This window comes from Cetorhinus maximus, unplaced genomic scaffold (genome assembly GCF_964194155.1).
Source record: "Cetorhinus maximus unplaced genomic scaffold, sCetMax3.hap1.1 HAP1_SCAFFOLD_360, whole genome shotgun sequence".
NCBI lineage: Eukaryota > Metazoa > Chordata > Chondrichthyes > Lamniformes > Cetorhinidae > Cetorhinus > Cetorhinus maximus.
Genome location: NW_027596306.1, coordinates 19242 through 42118, shown reverse-complemented (window position 1 = coordinate 42118; position 22877 = coordinate 19242). Strand labels below are relative to the sequence as shown.

Sequence of the window (22877 nt, the reverse complement as noted above, 5' to 3'; positions counted from 1 at the left end):
GGATCTGTGCTGGGGCCTCAACTTTTTATGATTTACATCAATGACTTAGATGAGGGGAGTGAAGACATGGTCGCTAAATTGGCATTTGGCACAAAGATAGGCAGGAAAGTATGTTGTGAAGAGGATATGAGGAGGTTGCAGATGGATGTAGATAGATTGAATGAGTGGACAAAGATCTGGCAAATGGGGTGAAATGTGGGAAAATGTGAAGTTGGTCACTTTAGCAGGAAGAACAAAAAAGCAGAGTATTGCTTAAATGGAGAATGGCTGCATAATTCTGAGGTGCAGAGGGACCTAGGTGTTCTAGTAAATGAGTCACAAAAGGTTTGTATGCAGGTACAGCAAGTAATTAATAAGGCTAATGGAATGCTATCCTTTGTTACGAGAGGGGTTGAACATAAAAGTAAGGATGTTATGCTTCAGTTATACAGGACCACACCTTGAATACTGTGTGCGGTTTTGGTCTCCTTATTTAAGGAAGGATATAAATGCATTGGAGGCGGTTCAAAGGATGTTCACTAGATTGATTTCTGGAATGAGTGGGCTGTCTTATGAGGAAAGGTTGGACAGACTGGGCTTGTTTCCACTGGAGTTTAGAAGAGGGAGGAGTGATTTGATTGAAGTAGATAAGATCCTGAATGGCCTTGACAAGGTGGACGTTGAAAGGATGTTTCCTCTTGTGGGTGAGTCCAGAACTAGGGGGCACCGTTTCAAAATTAGGGGGTTGCCCTTTTAGGACAGAGATGAGGAGAATTTTTTCTCTCAGAGGGATGTGCGGCTTTGGAATTCTCTGCCTTAGAAGGCGGTGGAGGCGCGATCATTGAATATTTTTAAGACATAGGTAGATAGATTCTTGTTAGGCAAGGGAATCAAAGGTTATCGGGGTTAGATGGGAATGTGGAAATTCAAACGCAAGAAGATCAGCCATGATCTTATTGAATGGCACAGCAAGCATGAGAGGCCAAATGGTCTGCTCCTGTTCCTATTCCATATGTTCTTATGGTCTCTCTCCAGTGTGAATTCGCTGGTGTATTCGCAAGTGGGATGACTGAGTGAAACCCTTCCCACACTCAGAGCAGGTGAATGGCCTCTCCCCATTGTGAAACCACTGGTGTATCAGCAGTTGGGATGACTGAGTGAAACCCTTCCCACACTCGGAACAGGTGAACGACCTCTCTCCAGTGTGTAGCTGCTGGTGTCTCAGCATCTGGATAACTGAGTGAATCCCTTCCCACATTCGGAGCAGGTGACCGGTCTCTCCCCACTGTGAACTCGCCAGTGTATCAGCAGGTCAGATGACTGAGTGAATCCCTTCCAACACTCAGAGCAGACGAATGGTCTCTCCCCATTGTGAATTCGCTGGTGTGTTCGCAGGTTGGTTGAGTAAGTGAATCCATTCCCATACTCAGAGCAGATGAATGGCTTCTTCCCACTGTGAATTCGCTGGTGTCTCAGCATGTCAGTTGACTGAGTGAATCCCTTCCCACATTCAGAGCAAGTGAATGGTCTCTCCTCAGTGTGAATTCGCTGGTGTGTTCGCAGGTCGGATGACTGAGTGAATCCCTTCCCACACTCAGAGCAGGTGAACGGCCTCTCCCCGGTGTGACTGCGTCGATGGATTTCCAGCTAGGATAGGTAATTGAATCCTTTCCCACAGTCCTTACATTTCCACGGTTTCTCCATGGTTCAAGTGTCCCTGTGTCTCTCCAGGTTTGATGATCAGTTGAATCCTTGTCCACACATAGAAGACGTGTACAATTTCCCCCTGCTGTGAATGGTGTGATGTTATTTCAGGCTGTATAACTGGTTAAAGCTCTTTCCACAGTCAGTTCACTGGAACACTCTCATTCGGGTGTGTGTGTCTCGGTGCTTTTCCAGTCACACTGATGTTTGAAATCTTTTCCCACAGACAGAACAAACATTTCTCCTTCCACATTCAAAGATGATAATATTCAGGTCCTGATGAATCGAGTGACTCTGTCAGATCTTGATGTGATGTTTGGTTTGAGTTCCCTCTCTGTAAATCCTCCCCTTCCGATACCCTGTGAAAGGAGTTTACAAAAGTAATCACTGTAAGAACAGGATAGAAATTCAGAGCAGACAATTCTCATTTCTATGGAACATTATTTCCTGTCTTCTTCTCCCAAAGCTGCAAATCCCTGTCCCACACACTCGCCCTCCTCCCTGTGCTGAAGCCAAAAAGAGTTTTGGATAATTCTTCCTGTATCTTTTTAACAAATTTGTCCAACTGAAGATAACACTATGTTTCATCATTCACTTCAGTCATTACTCATGACAAATCATTAATCTGAAACCCTCAGACCAACCATACAGAATAGCAGGTATTAACATTGTGTCCAAAACTTACTGTGTGGAGATTTAATGAGTAATTGTGAAGGTGGTTTCTCCAAACCTCCCAGGATTTCCTTCCTTCCTTCTCTCCCTCTCTAACTAAGTTAAACCTGGGATCAGTCTTATGGCCCATTCTGGTTCCTGCTTCTCTTCCTGATGACTAATTAACTCCAATTAAACACTGAGAAGGCTGAAGACACTGTTTTCAGTCCCTGCTCCAATCTCCATTTCCCAGATACCAACTCCATCCCTCGCCCTGCAACAGTCTGAGATTAAACCAGTCTGTTCATAACCTCGGTGTTATATTTGATCTCAAGATCAGGTTCTGATCTCATATCTGTGCCGTCACTAAGATCGCCTCTGCAACATCACCCGGCCTTACCCCGTCTCAGTGTATCTGCTGCTGAAACCCTAATCACTGCCGTTGTTACCTCCAGACTTGAACGACTATCCCAACACACTCCTGGCTGGTCTCCCACATTCTACTCTCCGTAAACCTGAAGCCATCCAAAGGTCTGCGGTCCACATCTTCACTCGTAGCAAGTCCTGTTCCTCTGTCACCCATTTGCTTCCTGACCGTCTTGGATCCCGGTCAAGCAACAGCTTGATTTTAAAATTCTCATCCTTGTTTTCAAATCCCTCCATGGCCTCGCCCTTCGTTATCTCTGTAATCTCCTCCAGCCCCACAACCCTCTGAGATATCTGCACTGCTCGAATTCTGATAGCTTGTACATTCTCCATTTTAATCGCTCCAGCATTAATGACCTTGCCTTAAGTTCCCTCGTTCCCAAATTTTGAAATTCTCTCCCTACATCTCTCCCTCTGTCTACCACATTTTCCCCCTTTAAGACACTTGAGTATTGCTAAAAAAAGAGACATTCTGTTGAAACCTTTTCTCTTGTACTCATCAAGACAGGCGCAAGAATATCAAATTTAAAAGATTATCAGTCGGGCTCATAATGTGGCTCACTTATGCTTGCTAGAAGCTGCATATATTCATACACAGGGATCTGTCAACTGCAGACAGAAGGGACATGTCCAGGGATGGGGCCGTTTGTTGAATAAAACAAAAGCATGGAGGATGATAGCTCTTTGGTGCATTCTCCATGGCAATGCCTTGACCAATCAGAGCAGACTGGCGAACCAGTCAACACCCTTTCCTTGTGCAGCATAAGTTGTTATTCACTGAGAAATTTGGGTTTTTTGCATCTGTCCAGAGGAGTGCAACATGAAATATCAGCAATATGTCTCCCTTTTTCAGCAATGTTTAAATTCTGTACTGCTGAGTGACTGTGGGTTTATAATTCTATTGCTGCTGATCTAAAACTCCTGGTGAACGCATATTTTATGAACGTCTCCCTCGGGCTGTTGCTCATTGTGCCCGTGAGGATGGCGGCTGCGCATGCGCTCTGTAGCACATTGGCCAATCAAGATGGCGGCCGCGCATGCGCCAATCTCACATTGCCCCTATAAAGATGGCAGCCGTTAACTCGGGCATTTCTCCCGCAGCGCCGAGCAAACCCGGCATTGGTGGCTTCTTATTGAGGAATTGGGGCCGGTACCTTGAGTTTATGAAGCTTCTAAATTCATCCGCCGGCCCTATCTCTGTTCACGGGTTTATTTTCGGTTCTGGATCTGCATTCGGTCTTTGTTAAACCCGCATTTAAAATCCGTTCGCTCGAGCTCCCGTCTGTCTCCACGGACTGCGCATGTTCCGACTTCAAATGATTGGCGGCAGCTCCGGACCAATAGGAAGAAGGGGCGTGGTTGGAGGACCGAGAGGGAGCAATTGGTTCTCCAGCCAATCGGAGTGAGGGGCGGAGCCTGCTGGGAGTGGAGCATGCGCAGTGTGGGCGGGGGACCGGGACAAAGGCAGTGGATTTTTTTTCCCAATAATTGATATAGATTTTTCTTTTCCCGCCTATTTCCATTATTTTTAAATGTATTTCCATCCATTGTTTTATCTCTACCTTTTAGCCTATTTCAATCCCTTCACCCCACCCCCACTAGGTCTATCTGTACCTTGCTCGTCCTGCTTTCTACCCTTAATTAGCACATTCCTTAGATAATATCACCACCTTCAACACCTCTTTGAACTTTTGTCTGTGACATCTTTTGGTTATCTCCACCTATCACTGGCCCTCTATCCAGCTCTACTTGTCCCACCCCCTTTAAACCAGCTTATATTTCACCTCTCTTCTATTTTTACTTGGTTCTGTTGAAAAGTCATATGGACTCGAGACGTTAACTGTGTTCCTCTCAGCAGATGCTGTCAGACCTGCTGAGTTTTTCCAGGTATTTTTGTTTTTGTTGCGGTGGAATTTAAAGTCCAGCGGGTGAGAAAGGGCCGAGTGCAGGAGAGGAATGGAGCCGGAGCGTGGACTGGGAGGGTTCACAAACACCCGGTGTAGGACTCCAAACCCGGATTAGAAACTCCAGGAGCCCAGTTTATACCGAGTGTTTGGAAACTCCTTTTACAGGGGATTAGAAGGGGAGGATTTACACACAGCAAACTCAAACCCAGAGAACTGTTTGTCTCTTTGGACTGACCTGCTGAAACACATTGAAGTCACACTGGCTAGAGGCTGTTCAGTTGCTCACAGTGTGGTAAGAGCTTCAGGACATCATCCCACCTGGGACACCACATTCACACTGACAACAGACCTTTTAAATGACCAGAGTGTGAGAAGTGCTTTAAAAGGTGTGGGGAATCTTGCGGTATGTTAGAATTTCTTTTTGCTTAAATCCATGCGAACGGAATTGTATACCCTGGCACGGGACTGGAATACGGTAAAAGGGAAAGACAGTATTTTACCTTGAACATCTTCAGTGTAAGTGTGAGCTGCTGTTAAATCAGGCTGTATAGGTAGAACCTAAAAATAAAAAGGGGGCAATCACATTGTTGGGAGCATACTATAGACCCCCAAACAGTCAGGGAGAGATAGAAGGGCAGATATGTAGGCAAATCTCAGAAGTGTCAAAATAATAGAGTAATAATAGTCGGGGATTTCAACTTCCCCAATATTAACTGGGATAGACAAAGTGTGAAAACTTTGAGGGGGCTGAATTCTTCAAATGTATCCAGGAGAGATTTTTAAGCCAGCACATAGAAAGTCCTACAAGAGAGGTGCTGGACCTTCTTTTAGAGAACAAAGCTGGGCAAGTTGTAGAAGTGTCAGTGGGGGAGCAGTTCAGTAATAATGACCATAACTCCGTAAGATTTAAGTAGTTATTGAAAAGGACGATGATGGATCGAAAATAAGGGTTTTGAATTGGGGGAAGGCCAATTTCAATATGATAAGACAGGACCTGGCCAAAGTGGACTGGGAGCAGCTACTTGTAGGAAAATCAACATCAGAGCAGTGGGAGTCATTCAAAAGGAAATAGTGTGCAGGACCAACATTTTCCCACAAAGGACCAACAAGTCCAGAGAAACCGGGATGTTGAGGAATTGACAGGATTAGATAAGGGGGGAAAAAAGGGAAGCTTATGGTACATACCGAGGGCTCAAAACAGCAGGAGCCCTTGATGGGTAGAGAAAGTGCAGGGGGTTACTTAAAAAAGAAATTAGGAAGGCGAAGAGGGGGCATGAAAAACACAGCTGGGTGAAATAAGTTAAAATGCAAAGGCATTTTATAAGTATATTCAGGGAAAGAGGATAACCAGGGAAAGATTAGGGCCCATCAGGGACCAAAATGGCAATCTGTGTGAGGAGCTGGAAGATGTAGATGAGGTTTTAAATGAGTACTTTGCATCTGGAGTAACTATACAGAAGGATAATGTAGATATAGATATCAGGGAGGGGGACTGTGATATACTTGAACAAATGAGTATTGAGAGGGAGGAGGTATTAGCGGTTTTATTGGGCCTTAAAAGTGTATTAATCCCCAGGCCCAGATGAAATGTATCCCAGGTGCTGTGGGAGGCAAGGGAGGAGATTGCAGGGGCCCTGACATTAATTTTCAAATCCTCTCTGGTCACAAGAGAAGTACCAGAGGACAGCTAATGTGGTACCATTATTAAAGAAGAATGGTAGGGATAAACCAGGGAGCTAATAGGCCAGCGAGTCCAACATCAATGGTAGGGAAACCTTTGGAAACGTTCTGAGGGACAGAATTAATCCCCACGTGGAGAGGCAAGAACTAATCAAGGATAGTCAGCATGGCTTTGTCAGTGAGAGATCATGTCTAACAAATTTGATTGAATTTTTCGAGAAGGTGACAAGGTGTGTAGATGAGGGTAGTTCAATTGATATAGTCCACATGGAATTCTCTAAGGCTTTTGACAAGGCCTGGCATGGGAGACAGGTCCAGAAGGTAAGAGCCCATGTGATCCAGGACAATTTGGCAAATTGGATCCAGAATTAGCTCAATGTCAGGAGGCAGAGGGTGATGGTCAAAGGTTGGTTTTGTGACTGGAAGCCTGTATCCAGTGGCATACTGCAGGGTTGAGTGCTGGATCCCTTCTTGTTTTTAGTGGACATTAATGATGTAGACATGAATGTAGGAGGTATGATCAGTAAGTTCACAGGTAACACAAAAAAATCACTAGTGTGGTAAATAGCGAGGAGGAAACCCTTAGACTATAGGACAATATAGATGGGCTGGTCAGATGGGCAGAACACTGGAAAATGGAATTTAATCCCAAAAAGTGTGAGGCGATGCATTTCGGGAGGACTAACTAGGCAAGGGAGTATATGATGAATGGTAGGACCCGGGAAGTACAGACCCTCGGTGTGCATGTCCATAGATCCTTGAACAGAAGAACTAGGAGCAGGAGTGGGCAATTCAGCCCCTCGAGCCTGCCCCGCCATTCATTACGATCATGGCTGATCTCATTTTGGCCTCAACTCCAATTTCCCAACCTCACCCCATAACCTTTCAACCCATTACTAATTAAGTCCGTGTGGTGAAGGTGCTCGCACAATGCTGTTAGGTAAGGAGCTACAGGTTATTCACCCAGTGATGAGGAAGGGACATTGTTGTTGTTGATTTGGAGAAATATCAATTTGTGTTTATATCACACATTTATTGTTATATAGTTTACCAAGACATTTCACAGAAATGTTAGAAACCAAGGAGATACTTGGGCAGGTGGCCAATAATTTGGTCAAAGAGGTCGGTCTGAAGGAATATTTTAAAGGATGCAAATGAGGTAGAGAGGCAGAGAGATTTAGGAAGGCAATTCTAGAGTCTTGGAAACTGACAGAATGGCAACCAGTGATGGAATTATTAAAATCAGTAATTCTCGAATTCGAGAAGAGCAGATATCTCGGGGGGTATTGTGAGGCTGGAGGAGGTTACAGAGATAGGAATGATCACAACCATGGAGGAAAACAAGGATGAGAATGTGAAAATTTAGGTGCTGCTTAAATGAGTGCCTTCAAATCATTTGTATAGTTTGTGAATGGCTGTGAGCCAAGCACTGATCCTTGCAGTATCCCACAAATAACTGCCTGTCATCCTGAGAATGAGACATTTATTCCAACTCTGTTTTCTGTCTTTTCACCAATTCTCAATCTATAACAGGATATTACCCCAATCCCATGCACTTGAATTCTGTTTATTGACATCCTGTGCTTTGTTTAGTAACCTTCTCTCTCTGTCTCTCCCACTCCTCTCTCTCTTACTCTCTCTGTCACATTGAATTCTCCAGCCCAGCGAGTTCTGGATGCTCCATCATTGAATATATTTCCGGCTGAGATGGAGAGATTTTCGATCTCTCAGGGAGTTGAGGGATATGGGAAGTGGGTGGGAAAGTGGAGTTGAAACCCAAATTCAGCCACGATTGTATTGAATGGTGGAGCAGGCTCGATGGGGTGTTAGGACTTCTCTTGTTCCTATTTCGTATGTTCTTATGGAGGCCAGAGTCTTGTGTTGGCCCAGACCGGGTGGCAGGTTCCCTCCTCTGATGGACATTAGTGAACCAGTTGGGTTTTTATCACGATCCAGCAGTTTTCATGGTCACTTTTTCCCAGTGCCGGCCCCACAAATTACCAGATTCGTTCAGCTCAATTTCACAACCTGCCTTTATGTTTTTGTGGGTTCTCTCTCACTCCCTTTTTCTGTTTTAAATCAATTTCACAGGTTATTAGAAGGGGAGGATTTGCAGTCGGGAAACTGAAACCAAACATCACATCAGGATCTGATGGAGTCGCCTAATTCATCTTAAACTGAGTATCTTCAGATTTTGAACATGGAAGAAAAAAGCACTGTTCACAATGGGGAGACACCGTACACGTGTTCTGTGTGTGGACGAGGCTTCAGCCGATCATCTGACCTGACGGAGCATAAATGCAGTCACAATGGAGAGAAACCATGGAAATGTGGGGACTGTGGGAAGAGATTGAAATCCCCATTGGAACTGGGAACTCATTGGTGCACTCACACTGGGGAGAGACCATTCACTTGCTCTGAGCATGGAAAGGGATTCACTCAATTAGCCAACCTTATGGGACACCAGCGAGTTAACACAGATGAGAGACATTTTAAATGCCCACAGTGTGAGACGTGCTTCAAAAGTTCTGTGGAACTAAAGTCCCATCAACGTGTTCACACTGATGAAAGACCGTTCAGGTGCTCTCACTGTGGGACTGGGTTCAGACGATCATCTGAACTCATGGCACACCAGCGAGTCCACACTGGAGAGAGACCGTTCACCTGTTCCAGGTGTGGGAAGGGATTCATTCAGTCATCCAACCTGCTGCTGCACCAGAGAGTCCACACTGGAGAGAGGCCATTTAACTGCTCCGAATGTGGGAAGGGATTCAGTCAGTCATCCGACCTGCTGCTGCACCAGAGAGTTCACACTGGAGAGAGGCATTTACCTGCTCTGAATGTGGGAAGGGATTCAGTTGTTCATCCAACCGGCTAAGACACCAGAGAATTCACACTGGAGAGAGGCCATTTACCTGTTCCGAATGTGGGAAGGGATTCATTCTGTCATCCAACCTGCTGCTGCACCAGAGAGTTCACACTGGAGAGAGGCCATTTACCTGCTCCGAATGTGGGAAGGGATTCAATCAGTCTCCTGCTGAGACACCAGAGAGTTCACACTGGAGAGAGGCCATTTACCTGCTCTCAATGTGGGAAGGGATTCAGTCAGTCATCCAGCCTGCTGAGACACCAGCAACTGTCCTGATGGGATTTTGCTCTTAATAACATTCAGGACTGAAGTATGTTCATTATAGTGTGTTTCTGTAGACACTAATAAACTCCAGCCCACTTAGATAAAAGTCAAATAAATCAGCATTGTGTTAAACACAATGCATTGATCCTTTTTACTATTTTTAACACATTAGTTCCTTTTGGATGATAATAAACTCCAGCCCAGTTACAGATTCTGGATAAAATTGTAATAAATCAGCTTTGCGATGAACAGTTGAGTCGTTTTGATATTTCTAGCACGTTAGTTCCTTTTGAAGGGCTCTCCCTCTCCCCTGTCTCCTCCATCCTCACCTCCAGCAACAACTGTGAGGAGCTCATGGAGCTTCTTTGTCACTAAGATTGAGACAATCTGATCAGCTGCCTCTGCTGCTTCCCTCCCTCCCACTAGCCCACTGGGACAAACTATCTCTAAAGGTCCCTCTTGTCCGAGCCTGAACTCGTGATTAAATGACAAAGGGGATGATGGTGCAAGGCAGCATTGGGTGATAATGAGACGAGGAAATAAACTAATGGGACAAGTGGAGAAACAACACAGGCTCAGAGGAGGGATAAATGGTAAAAGAAGAACCATTACCAGCACCTACTGTCAGAAAAAATGGGAGCAGTTGTTGTGATCTGAAATTATCAAAATGAATGTTGAGTCCAGAAGGATGTAAAGTGTCCAATGAAAGATGGGCTGCTGTTCCTCGAGCTTCCATTGAGCTTCATTGGAACAGTGCAGGAGGCCGAGGTCAGAGTGGGAGTGGGTGGAGATTAAACTGATAAATGACCAGAACCTCAAGGTCACACTTGGGGACTGAAAGGTGATGTTCCACACAGCAGTTACCCAATTGGGATTTAATCTCCTCAATGTGGAGAAAACCGTACTGTGGTCAGTGAATTGACAATACTGAATAGCAAGAAGTACCAGTAAATCACTGTGCCCCTTGGAAAGTGTTTTGGGCCCTGGAATGAGGGAAGGGAGGAGGTGGATGGGTGCTGCTGCATCTGCTGTGCTTGAATGGAAATGATTCACACTGATGTTCATAAGAACACAAGAAATAGGAGCAGGGTAGGACTAAAAGGCCCCTTGAGCCTGCTCCACCATTAAATGTTCTTCCAGCTCAACTCCATTTTCCCATCCTATCACCATATTCCTTAGTGCCCAAATATTTATGGATTTCCATCTTGAACATATCAAGATGGAGAACAACAGACTCAGTGCAACTATTAATCTGGGAAATGCACAAACAAGGTGCATGTGAATTACAAATTCACCTCTTCACTGCTTGGTAATCATGTTAAATGAGCTTTACACTGGCCCCATGCTGAAATCTAGTCATTCTCTGACGGGTATTCTTAATGGTATAATTAGCAAATTTAGAATGAAAAATACCCTCTGCTTCACTGTAAGGCTGAGAGACAATTTTGTAATTGATTCATAATGTCACAGACTGGCTCATGAGATCTGCTCATTTCATCTAACCTTATTTTCAGCTAATGGGAGAATGGCTGAAACAGGGGATGGTGAATAACAGCTCGAAACCACAGTCCCCTCTCCCACTGCCATAATGATCCTTACAACATACAGGAATTTGGGACAATGTGACTTAGATGCTCAGATTAGCTCTGCCTCCATATTATAGGAAGGAGCGAAGCACTGGTGATGGTGCAAAAAAGATTTACTGGAATGATGCCAGAATTGGAAAATATGTCAAATTCACAAAGATTTAACAGATTGAAAAGTTTTTTTCTCTGGAAAAGAAAGTGAGGGATGACTTGACTAAGGCCTTTAAGATAATGAAAGGGGTTGACAGGGTAGACAAGTGGAAGAGTTTTCCACTTGTAGATGGTTGAGAATAAATATACGTTAGTCATCAATAAATCTAATGCACAATTCATATGCAACTTCTTCAATCAGAGATAAAAGCAGAAAATCATGGCAATACTCAGCACATCCAGGAGAATCTGTGAATTGAGAAATAGAGATAAGTTTTCAAGTCTGCTCACTGGTGCAGTGCAGTTCTGATGGAAAGTCACAGCCCTGAAATTTAAATACATCTTTCACTCTCCACAGACACTGCCAGATCTGCTGAAAATTCCAATATTTTGTTTTTTTATTTCAAATTTACAACACCACCTTTCTCTAACTGTGGTTGCCAATGTAGAGCACATTCTTAGAAGAGTTTGAGATCCCAGTGTGAGCTGAAACTCATGTTGCAAAATCACACCATGAAATCACACCAGCTGAATGTGGAAATGGATTCACCTCGTTATTCCATTTTCTGACATAGCAGCACAGTCATACCTGTGGGAGACAATTCAGATACTTCATGTGTGCAACCCTTTGCTCACTGCCCACCAGCTAACACTCCAGTTTTAGAAGGTCAAAGAATTAGATCCACAATTGCTACATTCCAACTGACAAGACAGAATTGCAGTCGTCCGAATATGGGGAGAAAAATCACTTGTCTGCGCCGCTGCTGAGCCTCCAGTGAGTTCAGATCTAACTGTCATGGTTTGATCTGTTGTTAATTACACCCAGGACAGAACTATGGTGGAGGGGCCGTGCACTATGGTTGCCATATCAATATTGATAATTTTATATATTGGCCCTATGGCGCCAATCATCATCGGATCATAAAACATAATTATCTTATCAGAAAAGGCCTTTCAATGGCGGTACGTTTACCCAGGATTCAGTGGGGGGCAGAATGTGCTGTCTGCTCACGTCAGGCGAGCCTCGCACAGGCGCAGTAGCTGACAGTGACTGGTACATGCGCATTGCGATCTCTGACTGGAGCATGCGCAGTATCATCTGTACCTGGAGCTGGTGGAAGACGCTGAGAAATGGCGAACACAGGCGAGTAAAAGGAGCCGGTGAGTGGGGAGGGATGGAGGCGGCGGAGTGGGCGGGGAGGCTTCATGAAGACCCTGTGTAGGTCTGAAATCTTGAATAAGAAGCTACCGGTCCTGCGGTTACACCGAATGGAGAGGAGACAACTCTGACCCGCGTCTCCTCTCGGAGACAGGCCCCAGTTAACAACCGCCATCTTCACAGGGGGCAATGTGCAGCAAGGCGCATGCGCGGTCATCCTGGTCCAGGTAGCAGGAGGAGAGAATATTGTGCATTTCTATCCTGGACTGACAGGGATGGATTTTGGAAACTCCTTTTACAGGGGGTTAGAAGGGGAGGATTTACACACAGCAAACTCAAACCAAGAGAAATGTTTGTCTCTTCTCAATTTCTATCTTGGGCTGACGGTTAGTGTTTTTGTAAATTTCTGATACTGGATCTTAGAAGTGGAGGGTTGACAGACAGGAAATTCAAATCAAACATCAATTCAGATCTGGCAGAGTCACTCGATTCGTGAGGACCTGAATATCATCGGCCTTTAAATCTGGAAGGTAAACAGTTGGCCTGTCTGTCTGTGGGCAAAGGTTACTTGTAGGAGAAAGAATAATTAACTGGGGAAAGCCAACTTCAATAGGGTGGGAATGGATCTGACCCAGTAAAGTGGAATCAAAGGTTGGCAGGACAAACTGTAACTGAAGAATGGGCTGCCTTTAAAGAGGAAATAGATCAGACACAGTAAAGACATATTTTCACAAATGAGGAAGGTGTGGCTAACATTCACAGCTCACTAAATAAGAGAAGAGATTAAGATGAAGATGAATAAATCTGCTAACAGAAATATCAGGTGGCTAATACAACCAAGAGACAGGATAAAGAAAGAATATTCAGAGAGGAATTGGAAAAAGAAATTAAGAGAAGCAAAGAGAGAGTATGAGAAGAGACTGGCAGCTAACATGGAAGGAAATCAAAACACCTTTTCTGGCTGATACCTAGTAACAGGCCGGTAAAAGGAGAAAGGGGGCTGATTAGGGATTAAAAAAAGGTGATTTTCCCATTGGGACAGGGGGCATTGATGAGGTATAAATGAATATTTTGCATCTGTCTTTACCAAAGAAAATGATGCTGCACAGGTAATGGTTAAAGAGGAGGTAGTTCAAACACTTGTGGTGTTTAATATTGATAAGGAGAAGGTATTATATAGGCTGTCTGATAAAGTTGACAAGGCACCAGGATTGGATGAGATGTATCCAAGGATACTGAGGGAATTCAGAGTGGAAATTGTGGAGGCACTGACCATATTATTCCAATCTCCTTCAGACCCATGAGTGGTGACAGAGGACAGAAGAATTGCAAATCATACACCTTTCTTCAAAAAGGGTGTAATGATAAGCCCAGCAACTACCAGACCAGTCAGTTTAACCTTGGGGGTGATAATTCTGGACAAAATTAATAGTCAGTTAAGCAAATGTGGGCTAATTCAGGAAAGCCAGCACAAGTTTGTTAAGGGAAAATCATGTTAAACTAACTTGCTTAAGGTTTTTCAAGAGTGAACAGTGTAGTTGATAAGGATAATGCTGTTAATGTGGTGTACATGGTCTTCCAAATGGCATTAGGTAAAGTGCCACATAACAGACTTGTGAGCAAAGTTATAGCTCATAGAACAAAATGGGCAGCAGCAACATGGATACAAAATTAACTGAGTGACAGGAAACAGAGTAATTATTTTTCAGAATGGAGGAAGGTTGAAAGTGGATTTCCCCAGGAGTCAGTGTTAGGACCCCTGCTCCTATGACCTAGACCTTAGTGTTCAGGCACAATTTTGAAATTTATGGGCACAGACTGTGTAGAAGGTCCTTTCTCTGGTGGACCTTAGTGAACCAGTTGAGTTTTTGTGACAATCCAGCATCTTGCGTGATCACTTTTTCCTCGTGCCGGCCCCACAAATTCCCAGATCCATTCAGCTCAGTTTCACAACCTGCCTTTGTGGGTTCTCTCTCACTCCCTCTTTCTGTTTTAAATCAATTCCACAGGTTATTAGAAGGAGAGGATTTGCAGTCAGGAAACTGAAACCAAACATCACATCAGGATCTGATGGAGTTGCACAGTTTATCATAACCTGAATGTCATCGGATTTTGAACATGGAAGGAAAAAGCACCGTTCACAGTGGGGAGAAACCGTACGTGTTCTGTGTGTGGACGAGGCTTCAGCCAATCATCCAATCTGGCAGGACATAAATACAGTCCCAACAGGGAGAAACCGTGGAAGTGTGGGGACTGTGGGAAGGGATTCAATTGAATGGAAAGACATCAGTGCAGTCAAACAGCAGAGAGACCGTTCATCTGCTCCGACTGTGGGAAGGGATTCACTCGTTCATCCTACCTACTGAAACACCAGCGAGTTCACACTGACGAGAGACCTTTTAAATGCTTGGACTGCGGGAAGTGCTACAAAAGTTCCTGGGAACTGATGTCCCATCAACGTGTTCACACTGACGAGAGACCGTTCAGCTGCTCTCACTGTGGGACCGGGTTCAGGCGATCATCTCATCTGACTGTGCACCAACGAATTCACACTGGGGAGAAGCCATTTATCTGTTCCAAGTGTGGGAAGGGATTCACTCAGTCATCCAACCTGCTGAGACACCAGCATGGTCACGCTGGAGAGAGGCATTTCACCTGTTCAGAATGTGGTAAGGGATTCACTGATTCATCCCATCTGTTGACTCACCAGCGAGTTCACAGTGAGGAGAGACCTTTTCAATGTCCAGACTGCGGGAAGTGCTATAAAAGTTCCGGGGACCTGGTGTCCCATCAACGTGTTCACACTGACGAGAGACCGTTCAGGTGCTCTCACTGTGGGACTGGGTTCAGGCGACTAACTAATCTTATTTCACACCAGCGAGTTCACACTGGGGAGAGGCCTTTCACCTGCTCCGTGTGTGAGAAGGGATTTACTCAATCATCCAACCCTCTGAGACACCAGCAAGTTCACACTGGGGAGAGACCGTTCACCTGCTTTGAGTGTGGGAAAGGTTTCACTCAGTCATCCAACCTGCTGAGACACCAGCGAGTTCACGAGTAACTACAGTGATTGAGTTTTGCAACTGAACCATGTTTCACTGGGGTCTGTTTCTGCTGATGTTCGTAAACTCCAGCCCAGTTATAGGTGTTAATGTTCTGGATAAAAATAAAATCATTAAGCTTTCTATTAAATAGAAGATGTTGAATCTTTTTACTATCCCTAAGACATTAGTTCCTTTCGAAGGGCTCTCCCTCTCCCCTGTCTCCTCCATCCTCACCTCCAGCAACAAGTGTGAGGAGCTCATGGAGCTTCTTTGTCACTAAGATTGAGACAATCCGATCATCTGCCTCTGCTGCTTTCTTCCCTTCCACTAGCCCACCGGGACAAACTTTCTCTAAAGATCCCCCATGTCCGAGCTCTGAACCCACATCTTTCTCCAGTTTCTCTCCCATCTCCCCTTCCTGCCCTCTCAGAGCTCACTTTGTCTATGAGACCCACCTCCTGCTCCATCGACCCTATTCCCGCTAAACTGCTGATCACCCATTTTCCCCATGTTCACTGAGATTAACGGTTCTCTCTCTCCTGTTACTGCCCATCTCTCCTTCAAATCTGCCATCATCACCTGTCCTCAATAAAACCAACACTTGACCCCACTATCCTATTAAACTCCTGCTCCAGCTCCAACCTCCTTTCACTCTCCAAAGTCCTGATCACCTCCATAATCCATGTCCACATTTCCCAGAACTCCATGTTTAAATCCCTCCAATAAGATCTCTGTCCCTGTCACGGTAACGAAATAGCTCTTCCGAAAGTCACCAATGACACCCGATGTGAATGTGACAAAGGAAAACTCCCTCATTGTCCTTCTCGGCCTGTCCACAGCCTCTAACAACGTGGACCAAACCGTCCTCCTCCAATGCCTCTGCACTGGTGGCCAGCTGGGTGGGACATGATGAAACAATGTACAAACAATTCAAGGGCTGACTGACTTCAAGAAATAACCGGGCAGACAGGGAATGTCACCGTTAGAACAAGGAGAGTCCGTGGTTTCAGTGAATGAACCGACAGAAGGGTGTTGTGGAGAATCTAAGACACTCGACATGAGTCAGCTGTGTGATGGAAAAGCAACATTAACGACAAATATGGGGATACAGGAGAGCCCCAAAGACATCTCATTGATACAAGTTTCTCCCGTACGTTTGGAGTATTTTGTAGACATTACAGCATTGATGATGATTACAGAATGAACCGTGTGCCTTTGTTTATAATTTCGATCCTGTACATTCATGCCTATGTAGAAATGGTCTGCACCCATAGCTGGTTCCTCTGTTATTCCCCTCCCACCCCACACCACAAGTGCACTTCCTCTGACCTCCTTGCCTTTCTAGCTCCTTCTCACTGTCTCCCTTTCCATCAAAAATCAGCAAATTGTTAAAAAAATGAATGTAAAAATAATGTCTAACCTTGTAATCCCGACATTAGCAAGAAGTCCCCTTATGTCCCCTTATAAAGATCTGTCCATTCGACCATACCCTAATCCTTCTGTTAGTCCTAAATTAATTATGTCAGACAGGCTAAGCAGAATTAATAACTTGAAGCATCTATGTGTTAATGACGCATTCCCCCCTTTCAAGGTTTAGGACAGGTTAGGAAGAAGGTTCATATTGTCATCATTCAGAACAACCCAGATTACAAAGGAACAACTGATCTCAAAGACAACCTCTTGTAGTGTGTGTGGAGCGGGTGTGCTGACTCAGGTTTAAATGATATATGTTTTCTATGTTAGACAATCACATTAAAATCTGGAACTCAGATGGGGATATGGATTTGTGTTAGGTGGGAAGATCGGGATCAGTGTATTACTCCAGGGAGCCTAATGATCAGAGGGACAGTATTTCAGAACTGATTCCTGTGATAGCAGCAATCGCATTGCTGTCTGTGAAAAAGACCGATGGAAATATTTAAAGTGGAAACCATAGGCGTGTTGGAGGATGATGTACACAAGGAATTTGTGAACTATCTGAGAATAATGGTGATGGGAAAGGAATGGATCTTGAAAGCAGTTCATGTTGCTCCAGGAGAAGTGGGGCCTGGTTGTGTAGATGTCAGGTTTTACGCAGCACACAGTCAGCCTGTGGTTTCACCCTGGATGAAAAATCTCCGAATCGTACCATTCACATCACTGGATGGGATTCTCAGGAGCCTTGTTGTCTGCTTGGAGAGGGAGGTTTGTGTTATAGCTAATGAGAAGCAGCACAGACAACCACACACAGAGACCTACACACACGCATTCTCTGTCTGTCTCACACACTCAGAAATCCTCTCCACACCCACACACATTTACACACACTTCCGCACTCAGTGATACACCCGCCCTCATACAAACAGACACGTGAGGACACATCCTGTCCTATCAGGTGGACAACACCAACCAAAGTGACTAATACTGGGGATAAAGTATTGGTGCCTATGGAGAACACTGATTTTGGCACATTCAAGTCAACATCACCCTCCATAGCCTGTGAGCGGTTTTGACCATCCAATCTCACCCCTTTCTCTGAACATTAAATCTCCAACGAACAACATCTGGGACAGAGGCTGCAACACAATTAGAACAATGAGCTGTCTATTGCCAGCTTTGGTGACAGTGGGAGGTAGTGTAAATTCCAGAACAACATCCTGGATAATTACAGGCTCTAATTTCCTCTTGGAATGACTTAAAATGTCAACTCCTCTCATGTTGATGGTCTGTTTGATGAGAGAATTCTGAGACAGATCACATGGAGAAAGAATATAATGTTGTTTTGACTCTGTATCCAATATTCCCCTGAGTTTTTTCATTGCTGCCCCAATGTCCTGAGACATGTTCCTTTGTTCAAAAATAACTATTTTGTGTTAGCAATATTAAAAAAGACTCAATACACCATGTGTTTAACACAAATCTGATTGTTATCCAGAATATAAATCCCTATAACTGGGCTGGAGTTTATTACCATCAGCAGAAACAGACCCCAATGAACATGGTTCAGACCTGGATGTGATTCACAGCAAAATCCAATCACTTGTTAGTTGTGAACTTGCTGGTGTCTCAGCAGGTTAGCGGCTGAATGAATCCCTTCCCACACTCGGAGCAGCTGAACGGTCTCTCTCCAGTGTGAATTCATTGGTGTACAGTGAGTTGAGATGACCATCTGAACCCAGTCCCACAGTGAGAGCACCTGAATGGTCTCTCGTCAGTGTGAACACGTTGATGGGACATCAGTTCACTGGAATTTCAAAGCACTTCTCTGTCCACTTTAAAGTCCACTCGGCAGTGTGAATTTGTTGATGTGTCTGTAGGTGGGATGACTGAGTAAATCTCTTGCCACACTCAGAGCAGCTGAACAACTTCTCCCCAGTGTGAACTTGCTGGTGTCTCACAAGGTTGTTTGAAGGGGTGAATCTTTTCCCACACTCGGAGCAGCTGAATGGCCTCCCCTCAGTGTGAGTTTGTTCGTGTCTCAGCAGGCTGGATAACTGAGTGAATCCCTTCCCACACTCCGTACAGGTGAATGGCCTCACCCCGGTGTGAGTGTTCTGGTGTATGGTGAGTTCTGATAAATATATGCTTTCTTTACCACCTGATCCACCTGTCCTGACACCTTCAGGGACCTGTGGACATGGACTCCGAGGTCTCTCACTTTTTCTACCCCTCCCAATATTCTCCTGTTTATTGTGTATTCTCCAGCTTTGCTTGCCCTCCCCAAATGCATTAGCATGAATTTTCTTTCTGTTTTACAGCTGATTTAAAGTTGCAGATTTTGCTCCAAAGGTTAAATTGGGATTGATATTCAAAGTTAGCTATTTAACTGCAGCAACAATTTCAGCTGGGAGTCAGTGAATTAAGAGGAAAGATCCCAGACAGCAGTTCTTCAAGGTACACTGCAGGCCCGACAGCTCAATCAGCTTCACTCTCAGCTCAGGAGAGCTCAACAACTCCACATTCTGTCCACAGGGGAGTTCTCCTGGTGCAGTGGGACCAACATTCGTGCTTTAACTGACAGCACCAAAATCTAGATTAATCAGTTAGTCTGATTGCTGTTTGTGGAATCTTGCTGTGCACAGACAGGCTGTCATGAAACAGGAACAACTTGTATAAAACATCCCAAGGTGCTTCAGAGGAGTTTCATAAAGAAAAAACTGACAAGTCACATAGGGAGATATTAGGGTCAATGGACAAAGCCGTGATTGAAGAGGTAGATTTTAACCAACATCTTTAATCAGGAGAGAGAGCTGGAGGGGTGGAGAAGTTGAGAGAGAGAATTTCAAATCTTCACACCTAGGCACGGTCATCAGTGGTGGAGTAATTAAAGTCAGGGATGCCAAAGAGGCCAGGAGGATGAGTGCTGTAATCTAGGAGAGTTGTAGGACTGGAGATTAGAGAGATAGAGAGGGATGAGGCCAGGAGGGATTTGAAACAAGTGTGCAATTTTAAAATGGAGACATTGCTTGACCAGGAGCCAATGAGCACAGGGCTGATGGGTGAATGGGATTTGAGGTGAGAACACACAGGCACAGAGTTTTTGATGATCTCATGATTCCATGTGGGACGGGGTGAATGTGAGAGGCCGGCCAGGAATGTATTGGAATCATCAAGTCTAAAGGTAACACGGATATGGATGAGAGTTTTAGCTGATGAGCTGGGGGTGGGGTGGAGTCAGGCAACGTTATGGAGATTGAAATATCTGGTGTTAGTGATGGTGTGGATATGTGGTCAGAAACTCATCTTGGAGTCAAATAAGACACCGAGATTGTGAACAGTGGTTCAACCTCAAACAGTTCCCGGAGAGAGGGATGGACTCGGTAGTTAGGGAACGGAATTTGTAGTGTTGATCGAAGACAATGGCTTTGATCTTCCCAATTTTTAATTGGAGGAAATTTCTGCTCATCCACTACTGGATTTGGGATAAGCAGTTGGATAATTTAGTAACAGTGGAGGAATGGAGAAGGATGGTGGTGAGGTAGAGCTGGGTGTTGTCAGTGTACATGTGAAAACTAACACGGTGCTTTTGGATGATGTCACCGAGTGGCAGCATGTAGATGAGAAATAGGAGGGGCCAAGGATAGATCCTTCGGGGACACCAAGTACAAGGACTTTAGAGAGGAAAGGGAGGTTGGAGCTGGGGCAGTAGTTTGTGAAGACAATGGGGGATCAGAGATTGTTTTTTTCGATGGGTGATGACGATGCATTGAAAGGTGAAGAGGGACAGTCCCAGGAGAGAGAGAACACCATTAATAATATCAGCTACATAGAGAAATTAGATGATCAGCAGTTTAGTGGAATAGGATCGATAGATCAGGAGGTGGGTCTCATGGACAAGATGTGCACTGAGAGGGCATGAGGGGAGATGGGAAAGAAACTGGAGGAAGATGTGGGTTCAAGGTTCAGACAAGGGGAACTTTAGAGACAGTTTGACCAAGTGGGCTAGTGGTAGGGAGAGAAGCAGCAGAGGCAGCTGATCAGATTTTCTGAATCTTAGTGACAAAGAAGCTCCATGAGCTCCTCACACTTGTTGTTGGAGGTGAGGGTGGAGGAGGCAGGGGAGAGGGAGAGTCCTTCAAAAGGAACTAACTTGTGTTCGAGGCATTAAAAAGATTCAACTCACAGTATTTCATACAAAGCTGATTTATTTGACTTTATCATATATATTTTTTAAATATTAAACTTATAACTGGGCTGAAATTTACTAACATCAGCAGAAACAGACCCCAATGTACATGGTTCAGTCCTGGATGTGACTAACAGGAAAATCCACTCAATGTTCTGAGTTACTTGTGAACTTGCTGATGTCTCAACAGGCTGGATGACCGAGTGAATCCCTTCCCACACTTGGAGCAGGTGAACGGTCTCTCTCCAGTTCACTGGTGTACAGTGAGTTGAGATGATTCCCTGAACCCAGTCCCACAGTGCGAGCACCTGAATGGTCTCGTCAGTGTGAACACATTGAAGGGACATCAGGTTCCCGGAACTTTTAAAGCACTTCCCGCAGTCTGGGCATTTAAAAGGTCTCTCCTCAGTGTGAACTCGCTGGTGTGTCAGCAGAGTCGATAATTGAATGAATTCCTTCCCACACTCAGAGCAGGTGAATGGTCTCTCCCCTGTGTGAAGTTGCTGGTGTTGATGCAGCCCTGACGATCGGGTGAACTCCTGCCCACATTCGGTGCAGGTGAACGGTCTCTCCCCTGTGTGAGCTCGCTGGTGTTGTACCAGCCCTGATGGTCGCGTAAATCCACTCCCACAATCGGGGCAGGTGAACGGCTTCTCCCCGGTGTGAACTCGCTGGTGTCTCAGCAGGCTGGACAATCGAGTAAATCCCTTCCCACTAGAAAGCAGCTGAATGGCCTCTCCCCAGTGTGACTGCGTCGATGAGTTTCCAGCTCAGACGGGAATCTGAATCCCATTCCACAATCCCCACATTTCCAAGGTGTCTCCCCACTGTGAACGGTGCTTTGTCCGTCCATGTTCAATAGGGCGACTCCGTCAGATCCTGATGTGATGTTTGGTTTCAGTTTCCTGACTGCAAATCCTCCCCTTCTAATCCCCTGTGAAATTGATTTAAAACAGAAAAAAGGGAGTGAGAGAGAACCCACAAAAACACAAAGGCAGGTTGTGAAATTGAGCTGAATGAACCTGGGAATTTGTGGGGCCGGCACGAGGAAAAAGTGACCATGAAAACTGCTGGATTGTCGTAAAAACCCAACTGGTTCAACTAATGTCCTTCAGGGCCACCCGGTCTGGGCCTACACAAGACTCTGGTCTCTATAAGAACTGAAGAAATAGGAACAAGAGAAGTCCTAACACCCCATCGAGCCTGCTCCACCATTCAATACGATCGTGGCTGATCTTGGGTTTCAACTCCACTTTCCCGCCCACTCCCCATATCCCTCGACTCCCTGAGAGACCAAATCTCTCCCCATCTCAGCCTGAAATATATTCAATGATGGAGCATCCACAAATCGCTGGGCTGGAGAATTCTATGTGACACAGAGAAACAGAGAGAAGGGGAGTGGGAGAGGCAGAAAGAGAAGGGGAATGGGAGAGGCAGAGAGAGAAGGGGAGTGGGAGAGGCAGAGAGAGAAGGGGAGTGGGAGAGGCAGAGAGAGAAGGGGAGTGGGAGTGGGATAGGCAGAGAGAGAAGGGGAGTGGGAGAGGCAGAGAGAGAAGGGGAGTGGGAGAGGCAGAGAGAGAAGGGGAGTGGGAGAGGCAGAGAGAGAAGGGGAGTGGGAGAGAGAGAGAGAGAAGGGGAGTGGGAGAGGCAGAGAGAGAAGGGGAGTGGGAGGGAGCAAGAGAAGGTGAGTGGGAGAGAGAAAGGGGAAGTGGGAGAGACAGAGAAGGGGAGTTGGAGAGAGAGAGAAGGGAATGGGGGAGAGAGAGATAGAGAAGGGGATTGGGAGAGAGAGAGAAGGGGAGTGGGAGAGAGAGAGATAAGGGGAGTGGGAGAGGCAGAGAGAGAAGGGGAGT

At 45.3% G+C, this 22877-nt stretch overlaps 1 protein-coding gene and 1 pseudogene across 1 annotated transcript in view; one reads left to right on the top strand and one right to left on the bottom strand.

Annotated features, from left to right (window-relative positions):
• The window catches only part of LOC144673390 (uncharacterized), a 183105-nt gene that overhangs the window by 143392 nt on the left and 16836 nt on the right, over positions 1-22877 (top strand). The window lies entirely within an intron of this gene.
• On the bottom strand, positions 998-21877 carry LOC144673391 (uncharacterized; annotated as a pseudogene).